General features: G+C 33.2%; 1 long non-coding RNA gene across 1 annotated transcript; it reads right to left on the bottom strand.

The window, feature by feature from the left end:
- Positions 1-583: 583 nt before the first annotated feature.
- On the bottom strand, positions 584-3,192 carry LOC122048726. Its single transcript, XR_006130737.1, has 3 exons — positions 3,011-3,192; positions 2,161-2,239; positions 584-867 (listed from the first exon to the last, which is right to left on the bottom strand). It is a non-coding gene; the product is annotated as an uncharacterized LOC122048726 (long non-coding RNA).
- Between the last annotated feature and the right edge of the window lie 9,947 nt (positions 3,193-13,139).

Raw genomic sequence — 13,139 nt, 5'->3', positions numbered from 1 at the left:
TTGCTAACTTGGCGACGAATTTAGGATCGAAATTGACGACGAATAATATTTTTATCGCCAAATTCATCGCAAAGTTTGCAACAAAAATAATATTAGTTGCAAATTACTGCAAAATTAGGGACAAATTTGACAACGAAATTGGAAACAAATTATAATTTTGTCACAAATTCATTGCAAATTTTGTAACAAAAATAAAATTCGTCACAAAATTATCATAGACAACTATGCAACAAAAACAACTCTTGGGACGAATAATATTTTTGTTGCAAAATTTGCAACAAATTTGGCTATAAAAATAACAATATAAAAAAATGTGATAGCTAATTTTTTTTGTCCCAAATTTGCAACAATTTGGCAACAAAAATAATAATAATAAAAATTATGATTTGCAACAAATTAAATTTCATCCCAAATTGTCTCAGATTCTGGGACGCAAAATAATTACGATAATTTGACGACAAATTATTTTTGTCACCAAATTCAACCCTAAATCCCCAAAATTCCAACAGAACCAATTTATTTTTATAATTTCTAATTTAATATATATAAACTTATGCACAACAAAACTAAATACCACATCATAAATATTCAAGACATCCTGATTAACATTATCACATCCTATTTAACATATATACACATCTATTAATATTTGAAATCAATTTTACAATAATACAATTCCAAAGTTCTCAAAAAGTTCTACAAGAACTTTCTTCTTACTCCAAGAACTTATACAAGTCCAATACTCCAAAAAAAGTAATACAAGTACAACACCTCCTAAAAGTTATATAAGTTTTTCAAAATAAACAAACCATACATCAACTCATCTTCTTTTTCCACAAACTATCTTCCTCATCAAATCATCTTTTCCTGCATAAAAACAAACAAACAAACTAGATCAATAAAGGACACTTGAATGTTGTCTCATCTAGTATATTTTTTGTGGATATAGAACTAATAATTCCATTGTCAATTGTTAATGCGGATCTAATATATCTTTTTACCTTAAAGTACAAAAAAAATTGTATTTGATTAAAGAAAAAAAATATTTTGGAGATCTATGATGCACTCCAATAAGGAAGTGGCATGTTTTTTTGAAGCAACTATGTAAGCAGTTAATGAAAACAAATAATATGACCATTTTCAAGTATCCATAAAGGACACTTGAATGTTGCCTCATCTAGTATATAGGAAGGGGTGGTAATGATGCTCATATGCTCAAAAGGATGCATAGATGTAGAATCCGTTACCTTTTACATAATTTCCAAGACTCCACTAAACACACTTCAATACTGCCTCTTCTTGTGTTCAGGAAGGGTGATAATAATGCTTGTATGCTCAAAAGGATGCATAGATGTAGTGCATGCTCAAATATCTATTCAGCTTGTAGTTCTCACAACACAACTTGTGTTTTATTAATTTCACTACTAGTTTTCACATCTGTGTTGTAGTGTGGTGATGGTTATATATTAGGGATTAAGATTCAAGATAGCCATGCAATTTACAGTACAATTATTATCTTGGTGGGTCTTCCATGTATATGTTTAATATCATTAATTATTCTCATACAGATTTATGGTTCTTGGCATTGAATAGCAAATCACCAAAATGTTGATAATAGTAGACTTATTTCAATTCTGAAGACCTTAATATTTCATGCCTTCTTATGTATGCACATTGAAAATCCTTTCTTAAATTTTTGTAACTAAAAAAAGTTGACACAGGTATCAAGGGGTTTGTCTGTTGGATGCAATAGATTCATTGTAGACACCTTTGAGGGATGTGTCAAAGTCTCTTATTCTTCCTATATGTGATGTTGTCAAGACCTCTATGGGGAAGGTTGTAGCTTGTGGAAAATTGGAGATTGGGGCTATCCGTAATGGTTCAAAGGTAAAATTTGGACACTGCTTACCATTGATTGCAAAATCTACTTTGGTCTACTTAATACAGACACATATTATTAGTTTCCATGTAGGTTAACCATCAGAATGCCTAATTGATGTTGCCATGCACACACATATTATTAGCTTAAACCCTATAACCGTTTTTCTACTAAAGTTGTTTAACACTAAATATGTCTCTAATAAGTAGAAAGTTAATTGAATTCAAATTTAATAAGTTGGAAAAATCTAACAAGCATCTTAGTAACTAACGTAGATATACCTTAAACAGGTGACGAAAAAAGAGTATCTCCAAACACACTAAGCTCACAGGAAAATGTAAGCTCACAGGAAAATGAGACCTGCACAAAAAAAACCTTACGAACTCAACAATCAAATATAAGGGTAACAATAATTTATAACTATTTGTAATCCAATTGAAATATCTAACAAACATCATCAACATAAAGAAAACTATATTAAATATGAAGCAATTTAAAATTACCGATAACCGATCTATTCTAAATTGAATGCAATGCTTTGCAGGTTCGAGGTCCATCATGTGCGCATAAGTTTTTAGATTATTTATCAGAGATAAAATAAGATGCAAGAATCAACAATGTTATGGTTTTGGATGGCGGCTTTAATGGCTGGCATGCTTCTGGCAACCCGGTTTGCCAATGCACTACTAATCCTTTCACAGGTAATTGTTCTTAAGATGTAGGAATAATCCTGTTTGCCAATGCATTACTAACCCTGCACCAGAAGCCCTCCTCACGACGCTCACCAGCAGCCCTCCTCACGACGCCCAGCTTGACACAAGTAAATTCAGACACAAACTAAAACTCATTCGATGTCACAACTACAAAAAGCACAGGGCACATCTCAACACCAAACACAGACGAAAAAAAACAAGGGAGAAATGTAAATATATCCCAGAAGCACTACGAACTCAAGCACATGCGTCGGATCAAGAGAGTGATCCACTACCAGGGGCCAGACGCAGCCACCAGGGGCCGGACGCGGCCACGCCAGGACACCAGGGGCGGACGGGACAAGCAGGAGTCGGCCGAGGGCACCCACGACCGGCCGCCGTTGAGGAGGAGAAAAGAGAGAGGAGAGGGGGAGCTTACGCTTCGTTGCCTTCGCTGCCGTCTCCTTCACCGTCGCCGCCCTAGGGAGGGGAGATCGAAGAGAAGAAGAATACGAGATTGAGGAAGCTGTAAGGGGAGAGTGAATTAGTTATCGGATAGCTGGGGATATTAGGGATAAGTCCCAAATTTTTTTGGACAAAAAGAGAGTTCATCTCAAATTTTGGGACGAAAGATATTTTGGTCCCAAATTTTGAGATGAAAATAACATTTGTCCCAAAGAGAAAAATAAAAAAATAAAAAAAAATTAATTAATATATTAAAAATAGATCTATAAAGTTTGGAATTACAAAAATCACTATAATTAATATATTAGGTTAAAATTATGGATAAGAATATTTTTATGACTAGGAGAAAAATACAAATAAATAGAAACTTGTTTTATAAAATTCTGACATCTCTAGATTCATATTTAGGAGTTTGGAGTCTTTTTTAAAAATTTTTAATTCTGGGGTGAATCCTGAATTCGTCCCAGATTCAAATAAAATAAAAAAAATTAAAAAATTAGAAGGTCTAAATATGGGAGTAGAGATATCGGAATATCATAAAATAAGTTTCTATGGGTTCATAGTATTCTTATGATCATGAAAACGACATCATTCATAATTTTGACCCAATAAATTGAGTGTAGCAATTTTTTTAACACAAATTAGGTCATATACAAATAAAAAATTACTACACAAATTGTTCTTCTGATCATGAAAATGACCCATCTATAATTTTGACCTAGTAAATTGAGTGTGATAATTTTTTTAATACATATTAGGTCATACACAAATAAAAAAATACACAATTTATTATGTCAAATTATGGATGAGGACATTTTTATGACCAGGAAAACAATATGAACCCATAATAACTTATTTTATAAAATTTTGATATCTCTAACTTCATATTTAGGCATTCCTATTTTTTAATTTTTTTTAAAAAAAATTCTAATCTAGAACAAATCCAGGATTCGTCCCAAAATCTGGGACGAATCCTGGATTCGTCCCAGATTCAAAAAAAATAAAATAATTTTAAAAAATAGAATACATAAATATGGACCTAGAGATATCAGAATTTCATGAAATAAGTTCCTATGAGTTCATATTGTTCTCCTGGTCATAAAAATGACCTCGTCCATAATTTGACATAATAAATTAAGTGTGTACTTTTTTATTTGTATATGACCTAATATGTGTTTAAAAAAATTACCACACTCAATTTACTAGGTCAAACTTATAGATGGAGTCATTTTCATGATCAGGAGAACAATACGAACACATAGAAACTTGTTTCATAAAATTTCGATATTTCTATGTCCATATTTAGGCCTTCTAATTTTTTTATTTTTTTTATTTTATTTGAATCTAGGACGAATCCTGGATCCGTCCTAGATTTTGGGACGAATCCATGATTCATCCTAGATTTTGCGACGAATCCAGATTCGTCCCAGCTTTTGGACGAATCCATATTTGTCCCAAATTTTGCAATGAATCCAGATTTATCCTAGATTTTGCGTCAAATCCAGGATTCATCCTAGATTTTGGGACGAATCTAGGATTCATCCCAAATTCAAAAAAAAACCTAAATATGGACTTAGAGATATCGAATTTTCATGAAACAAATTTCTATGGAGTTGTATTATTCTCTTGATCATGAAAATGACTTCATCCATAATTTTGAACTAATAAATTGAGTGTGGTAATTTTTTATTTGTATAAGACCTAATTTGTGTTAAAAAATTACCACTCTCAATTGATTTGGTCAAAATTATGGATGAGATCGATTTTATGATCAGCAAAACAATACAAACTATAGAAACTTGTTTCATGAAATTCTGATATCTCTAACACAATATTTAAGGATTTGGATATACATTATGAGTTGAGCGAAACTCTAAGTGATTGTTCGTGAAACCTAGAGATACATTATACGTTTAACAAAAATTAGAATGCCTAAATATGAAGGTAGAGATATCAGAATTTTATGAAACAAGTTCTTATAGGTTGCTGTTATCCTGATCATAAAAACGACCTTATCCATAATTTTGACATAATAAACTGATTATGGTAATTTTGTATGTGTATATGATCTAATTTGTGTTAAAAAATTACCATACTCAATTTATTGGGTCAAAATTATAGATAAGGGCATTTCATTATCCAGAGAACAATACGAACTCATAGAAACTTGTTTCATGAAATTCTGATATCTCTAGGTCTATATTTAAGTCTTCTAATTATTTTTAAAAAAATTATTTTATTTGCATCTGGGATAAAATTTTTTGAAATAAGTTCCTATAGGCTCGTATTGTTCTTTTGATCATAAAAATGACCTTATCCATAATTTTGATATAATAAATTAAGTGTGGTAATTCTTTATTTGTATATGATCTATTTTGTGTTAAAAAAAATACCATACTCAATTTATTAGGTCAAAATTATAAATGAGATCATTTTCATTATTAGGAGAATAATATGAACCCATATAAACTTGTTTCATGAAATTTTGATATTTCTAGATCCATATTTAGACCTTATATTTTTTTTAAAAAAAAATTACAATCTGGGACGAATCCTAGATTCGTCCTAGAATCTGGAACGAATACTGAATTTGTCGCAGAATTTGGGATAAATCCTGGTTTCGCACCAGAATTTGGGACAAATTTAGTGACAAAAATATATTTTGTTGGTAATTTACGCCAAAGTTATTGCGATTTGGCGACGAAAAATATTCGTCCCAGATTTTTGTCCCTAAATCATTATTTTTTTTTGTAGCGACAGTGATTCTCAATTTTTTTTCTTCGCACGAGAAAATGACTTGAAAGATTCGTCATTTTAATCCATTACACATATTATTCAATATATTAAAATCTATTTTAATCGATTAAAACTTATTTTTGTTTTTTTAATTAATTAATTTTATCGATTAAAATTTTATTTTATTCAATCAATTTAAAAAATGGCGAAACTACTTTTTCATTAAAAATATTACAGTATTTTCTCTCCATCAAAATTTAAAAAAATGACGAAACTACTTTGTCATCAAAAATATTATAATATTTTCTCTCCATCACGATGAATGCGTTGGCTACCAATCGTCGGCCTTTCAACACAGTAGAGGGCGTTCACCGACCACGGACACTGGTCACCAGCCCCTCACTGACGCTTGCATCAATTCCGATGACGGAGAGAAAATGACTCGGTCACTTTTTCCCTACACAACTATGCGGTAAATGTCGCGATGCGATCTCCGATCGCTGGAGGAATTTCTCCTCTCCTAACTCCTAAGCAACGGCTCTGATACCATTGTTGCTCGTAATAACATACTTCGTACGAAACGAAATGAACTTACAGTGCTTTGGTGGAAAAACTCAAAGAAGACACTAGATACACTCTGCTGCTGTCGCGACGACGATCACCACAAAGGAGAAGCAATTGTCCCAGAGAAGTGTCGGTTGCTACTCTGAATATCGTACTGGTTCCCCTGTACAAAAATTTTATACAAGTCCTGAACCATTCCTAACAACCTATTGTGTTCTTTAGAAATTAAATTTGAAATCGTAAACAGAACTTAACATTATTGATTCCAAATTCAATTTATCTATTCTTAGAGGTTTAGACTTGGATCGCAAACGATGCTTAACATTATTAATCCAAATCCACCTATGTTACAAATTTAATTAAATATTTATTTCAGAGATCGACTTCGAGGTTAAACATGGCGAGGCACTAGGTCTCCTTGGTTATGGGAGCATCCACCACTTCCTAGACAAAGTCTTTCAACGAAATTCAATATTTAATCTCCTTATAGTAACCCTAGGTTTAACCAATAAGAACAATCGAATCACAAGATCGAAAAAACAAAAGAAACACAAATTCGAATCATAAATCCGAAACCTAGAAACGTTAGCCTCTTGTGTTTGGTATTTCAAGATCTAAACAAAAAGATGAACTAGTTATGATGCGGAAACTAGGGGTGTAATCGAGCCGAACCGAGCCGAACTCTTGGATGTTTGAGTTTGACTCGTTTATAATTGAGCCGAGCTCGAGCTTTATTTAACGAATATATTCATGGCTCACGAGCTTATTCGAGCTTTTATCAAGCCTAAACGAGCTTAATAAATATAAATTATAAATTTAAATATTTATTAAAAATTAAATTATATATTTTTAGAAAATTATAATATTCTTGTTAAAATTTATAATTTTATTCTAATAAATAAATTTAATATATTTGTCTATGTTTTTCATAATTAGAGTGTAAAATCTATAAATTCAATATCAAAACTATTATTTTTTTTATTTAAAAGTTGATTTATGAGCTTAACGAACATGTTCATGAGCTAACGAGCCGAATATTGTGAAGCTTGAGCTTGGTTTATTTATCTTAACGAGCCTCATTAAACGAACTCAAACAAGCTTTTATCGAATCGAGCTTCGAATAGCTCACGAGCGGCTTGGCTCATTTACACCCCTAGTGGAAACTAATAACTAGTTATACCTTTTGTAGCTTATAGACCTCATGATCTTCTATCGTATTCCTTTTCTTATCTCAAACGTCGTGTGGGCGACGATCTACCGAGACGAGAATCCACCCAAGCTTCCTTCTTCTCCAAGCAAGTTTCAGCCACCACCAATCTTCAAGAGATGAAGAACTTTCGGTCACCAACCAAGCTCCAAGGGATGCTAAGAAACAAAGCTTCCTATCTCTCCTTCTTCCTCTAACAAGATCCGGCTACCACCAAGCTCCTTGAGATGAAGATGCCGCCGGCCACACAAGGAAGAAGAATAGGAGAGGAAGAGGAAGAGAGGGTCGGCGACCACCAAGGAAAAGAGGAATAATAGAAGATATATTGTTGTAAGGTGAAACACCTCTACCCTCTCTTTTATATTCCTTGGTCTTGGCAAATAAGGAAAGTTTTAATTAAAATTTTCTTTTCTTGTTTCTATTTGTCGGCCACCTCAAATCCTCCAAACAAGAAAAGTTTTAAACACAAAATTAAAATTTCCTAATTTGTTTCCGGAAATTTTGTAAAATAAAATTTCTCTTTAAAAATTTCCTTCATGGTTGGTTATAAAAGGAAATTTTATAAATTAAAATCTCTCTATTAAAACATGTGGATGATTACAATAAGGAAAATTTTCTCCAAAATTAAAATCTTCCTTTCAATCTACATATAAGGAAAGATATCAAACCTTTCTCTTAATCTTTTGTAGAAACTATAAAAGGAAAGATTTAATTTTAAAACTCTCTTTTAAATCATGGCTTCCACATAAGAAAAGATTTTAAAAAATGAAATCCTTTTAATTTTATTGTGGTCGGCCACCTAAGCTTGGGTTCAAGCTTGGCTTGGCCGGCCACCTTGGGATGGGTAAGAAGGTGGGTTTGAGTGGGTATAAAACTTTATAACTAAGAGGCTATGATAGGGACCGAGAGGAGGAATTGGTTTTGGTCTCCCGATAAACTTGAGCTTCCCGTGTTCGCCCCGAACACCCAACTCGAGTTCATCAATAATAACTCATACCACTAAAGAGTTATTATTGAACTACCTCATCAATCCCATATTACTATATGGGCTCCTTCTTATCATGAGTGTGTTAATCTCCCTGTGTTTAAGATATAGAATGTCCACTAATTAAATGAGTTACTGACAACTCAATTAATATCTAGCTCCAAGAGTAGTACCACTCAACCTTATCATCATGTCGGACTAAGTCTACCTGCAGGGTTTACATGACAATCCTTATGAGCTCCTCTTGGGGACATCATCAACCTAGATTCCTAGGACACAATTTCCTTCTATAATCAACAACACACACTATAAATAATATTATTTCCCAACTTATCGGGCCTATTGATTTATCGAACTAAATGGCACCCTTTGATAAATTAAAAAAGTAAATACTAAATATATGCGCTTGTTATTATATCAGGATTAAGAGCACACACTTCCATAATAACAAAGGTCTTGTTCTTTTATGAAGTTAGTATAAAAATAAACTACCTTAAATGAGCCTGCTCAATACACTCAGAGTGTACTAGTGTAATTTTATAGTCAAGATAAACCAATACCAAATTACACTACGACTATTCCAATGGTTTATTCCTATCCATCTTAGTCGTGAGCTACTGTTTATAATTTATAAGGAATTGATAACATGATCTTCTGTGTGTGACACCACACACCATATTATTTACAATATAAATTAATTGAACTACACTTAGCATATAAATGTAGACATTTGACCAATTGATTCTTTATTTCAAAATAAATGTTTACAAAAACCTAGGCTTTTAGTATACACTCTAACAAGAAAATCACCATGTAGTAGTAACCTTCACCTCTTTCCATAAACCAAAACCCACTCGCCAAACATTCTTCTCTTTGATCACCTTCGATCTCAAGCCTTGTCGGATTGCTCTTGGACGCATAGTTATATAGGAAGAAAGCATCGATTTGTAATCGATGCTTTGATGGCCTTCATTGAAATAAACGTTGAGGGATTAAATGGGGGGAGGTGAACAAATCACCCCTTCACTTCTTAAACGCTGGCAACGTCTAACAATATGTACCCTGGGAGGTGTATAGTCACCGTTCGAGGAATCTTTCATTACCTGTGTGCAGCCTTTGTGTAATTGACGCTGTTAATGAGGTAGTTGAAAGAATATGCTGTTATAATGTGTCGGCTAATAGAAAATGTAGAGTCACCTTCGAGGAAGGTTTTATTGAATACCCATATAATAACAAAAGAATATTTACTGACAAATGGTTGTTATTCTCTGACAAGTTTTTGCAATTCTCTGATAATGTGATCCCCTGAGTATATCCCAGCTAGTCATTTAGCCGACCGAATGCATATTATAGTGGCAAATTGATATATATGGATGAACCACTGAGCTCTGTAAGGATGTTTGACCCCTTAGGACTACCCTAATATATGTCGTGCAATACTAGAGATCTGATTATGAAGCAAAGGAGAACCAAGTCCCCTAAATTTGGGTGGTTCTATGACGACTGACCATTTTCATGGATACATGTGATAAAAATGTAATAAGCAAAAGAGAAAAAAGAAATAATTGCTTTATCATTAATATTATCTAACAAACTTATTTATAAAGATAGTCAAATAATATATGTAAAAGTATTATAGTATATATGGTTACATATTGTGATACCTATAGTAATAATAAATATAGAAATAATGATAAATACGGCTGCGATTGCAATCCAAACATAGTAAGCCATCAATAATTGAAATCAATTTCTAATTTTATTCAGAACATGATAACTCTTCTGATTATTATTCTGGACACGTTGAGTTTGGTTGTCAATTTAAGAAATTGTTGCCGGGATAACGACTTGGTGAAGGTGTCAACAACTTGATCCTCTGTAGAGATGTATGAGACTGACAGTTGTTTATCTGCTATATGTTCCCTTACAAAGTCAAAATCTATCTCCACATGTTTAGTACGAGCATGAAAAACTGGATTTACAGTAATATATGTTGCTTCAATGTTATCACACTATATCTTAGGTATAACATCAGTAAAAAGATATAATTCTGAGACAAGGGATTGAAGTCAAATGATTTCAGACATTACATTAACAATAGCTTTATATTCAGCTTCAGTATTGATCGAGATATAGTAGGTTGCTTATTAGAATGTCATGAGATAAGATTTCGTTCAAGAAATATTATATATCCTCTAGTAGAATGTCTGTCTTCAAGAGAGCCAGCCCAATCTGTGTCACAAAATGCATTCAACTCCCGTGAGGAACATCAATATAAAAAGAGATCGCGAAGGATCCTCTTAACTCTTTCACAATGTTGTTCAGTGGGAGAGTGCATATATTGACAAGCATGATTGACAGTAAAAGATATATCTGGACGTGTGATAGTGACATATTATAAGGATCCAACAATACTCCAATATATTTGAGGATCGACCAAAGCAAGAGATGATGAGGGTGAAGAAAAGTTGCCTACAACAATCGGTGTTGAGATAGGACATGCACCATCCATCTTGGCCTATTGAAGAATTCCAGTAATGTATTTGCTTTGTGAAAGGAGATAACCATCAGGATTTAAGAAAAATTCAATACCAAGAAAGAAACGGGCTATATACCGAGATCTCTAATAGGAAATTTATGATTAAGAAGATGAAGTAGAGAAGTGATGCTTTCTTGATCATTACCGGTTAGAAAAATATTATCCACATAAATAAGGAAAAAAAACATAGAGTTGGCATTCTACTTATAAAATAAAGAGGAGTCAGTTTTTGAGCCAGAGAACCCTTGAGTGTGTAGCCAAGTAAAGAGACGATGAAACCATGCACAAGGGGCTTTTATAATGATTTCTTCAACTGGCAACCATGTGTTTGAATGTTGCAGATGAATAAACCCAGGAGGCTGCTCCATATACACGGTTTACTCAAGATCAACATGAAGAAGGGCATTAGAAATATCTAATTGGGGTATTGGCCAGTTAGAGATAACAACTATATATATTAATAATCTGATGGTTGTAATATTAATATCCAGACTAAATGTATCATTAAAGTTAATTCCTGACTGTTGTTTGAAACCTTTTGCCACAAAACCAACTTTATATCGTTTAAGAGAGTCATCAGCATGATACTTGAGATGGGAGACCCATTTGGAACCCACAATATTCACGGAGGCAGTATGAGGAACTAAGAACCAAGTCTCATTACGAAAGAGAGCATCAAATTATATAGTCATCGCAACACACCAATTTGGATCCTTAATAGCCTGTGTAAAACATGTTGGTTCAATGGATTTTGAGGAGATCACTAGAGCTCATGGAATGGTATATCGAGTGGCTTCTGGCGGACATCGTGTTATCCTTGTCATCATTAACTTGTTCTTGAATAATGGGGAGCTAAGTCTCGAGAGGCCCAGTCAGTACTTTCAACTGATCGTCCTGACGTTTGGAGACTTGTCCCTATAGTGATAATCTGAGCTCTGGAAATCCGGTGGGGTTCCTTCAGAGAGTTGCCTTTCATATTTATTATGCGGAGATAAAGATACTGAGCCCTGATCAGCATCACAACTTACCGTATATGGGAAGGAGGGCGAGTGCATGAACAATGAGGGCCCATATGTTTGACTAGCCGTATATTAAGTTGTACTTTGAGAGTGAAAGGTTGGATCACTTAGACCCGAACGAATATATTATCGGACAACCTTGTGGCAGATCGATCCTTCCGATCAGCCTAAGAATGATCAGTTATATGCTAAGTATCTTGTAGAAGAGCGACACATTAGGTCCCTCAGGCTCAGTTGGCTCTAGGATCGGTCGTCCTTGTACTGGGGTTCTTAACACTGAGCAAGAAGCCAGGCTCTGTTGAGAGTAGTCCTTTGGTTGTCACCTCCTGATGACTTTGACTGTCATATCATATTAACTTTCACCTCCACGTAATCCCAAGATCCGTATAAATATATATACACGGTCGACCTCCAGAATATTTATCTATTAAAATTCAAATTCTGGCCGATGGTAAATTTTTGTGGAGTCAGTGAGGCTAATTAAGATTCTCATTTTTTTTTTCCATTTTTATTAAAATTCAAATTCTAATCTTTTATTTGTCTTTATCATTCCACCATATGGGTGGAGACATGAGACATTTGATTCTATTTCGTCTAGACATCATATTGTTGATGTTCTCAATAATTAACTTTATTTATTCGTTTTAGTTTTTTTCCTTTTTAAATATATTTTACATACATTAATGCTCAAAGCCTGCTAACTTTAAAAACAGTATGACAATTACCACCATCATTTCCGCTCGAAGACAGAGAAGCCGTTGGAAATATTTTATTTTGATTATAAATCTTTAATAACCTTACTAAGTAAGGTATATTTATTAAGATTTTATTTTTATATAATCTTTTACCTGTATTAACAGGTTATATAATGTAAGATTTAAATTTAAATATATATAATTAATTAAATAGTAATGATATGTTCAAAGAAAAAATCTCAAGGAAAAATTCAAAGATAGACATATAAATTTATGATCCATCATTTCATTTTTTGTGGGCCCAATGAATTTATGTATATATTCTTGAACTTTTCATTGAGATTTTTTCCTTGAACAT

Source organism: Zingiber officinale, chromosome 1B, assembly GCF_018446385.1.
Source record: "Zingiber officinale cultivar Zhangliang chromosome 1B, Zo_v1.1, whole genome shotgun sequence".
NCBI classification, from domain to species: Eukaryota; Viridiplantae; Streptophyta; class Magnoliopsida; order Zingiberales; family Zingiberaceae; genus Zingiber; species Zingiber officinale.
Note: the sequence above shows the minus strand (reverse complement) of the source record. Positions and strands in the feature narration are given on the sequence as shown.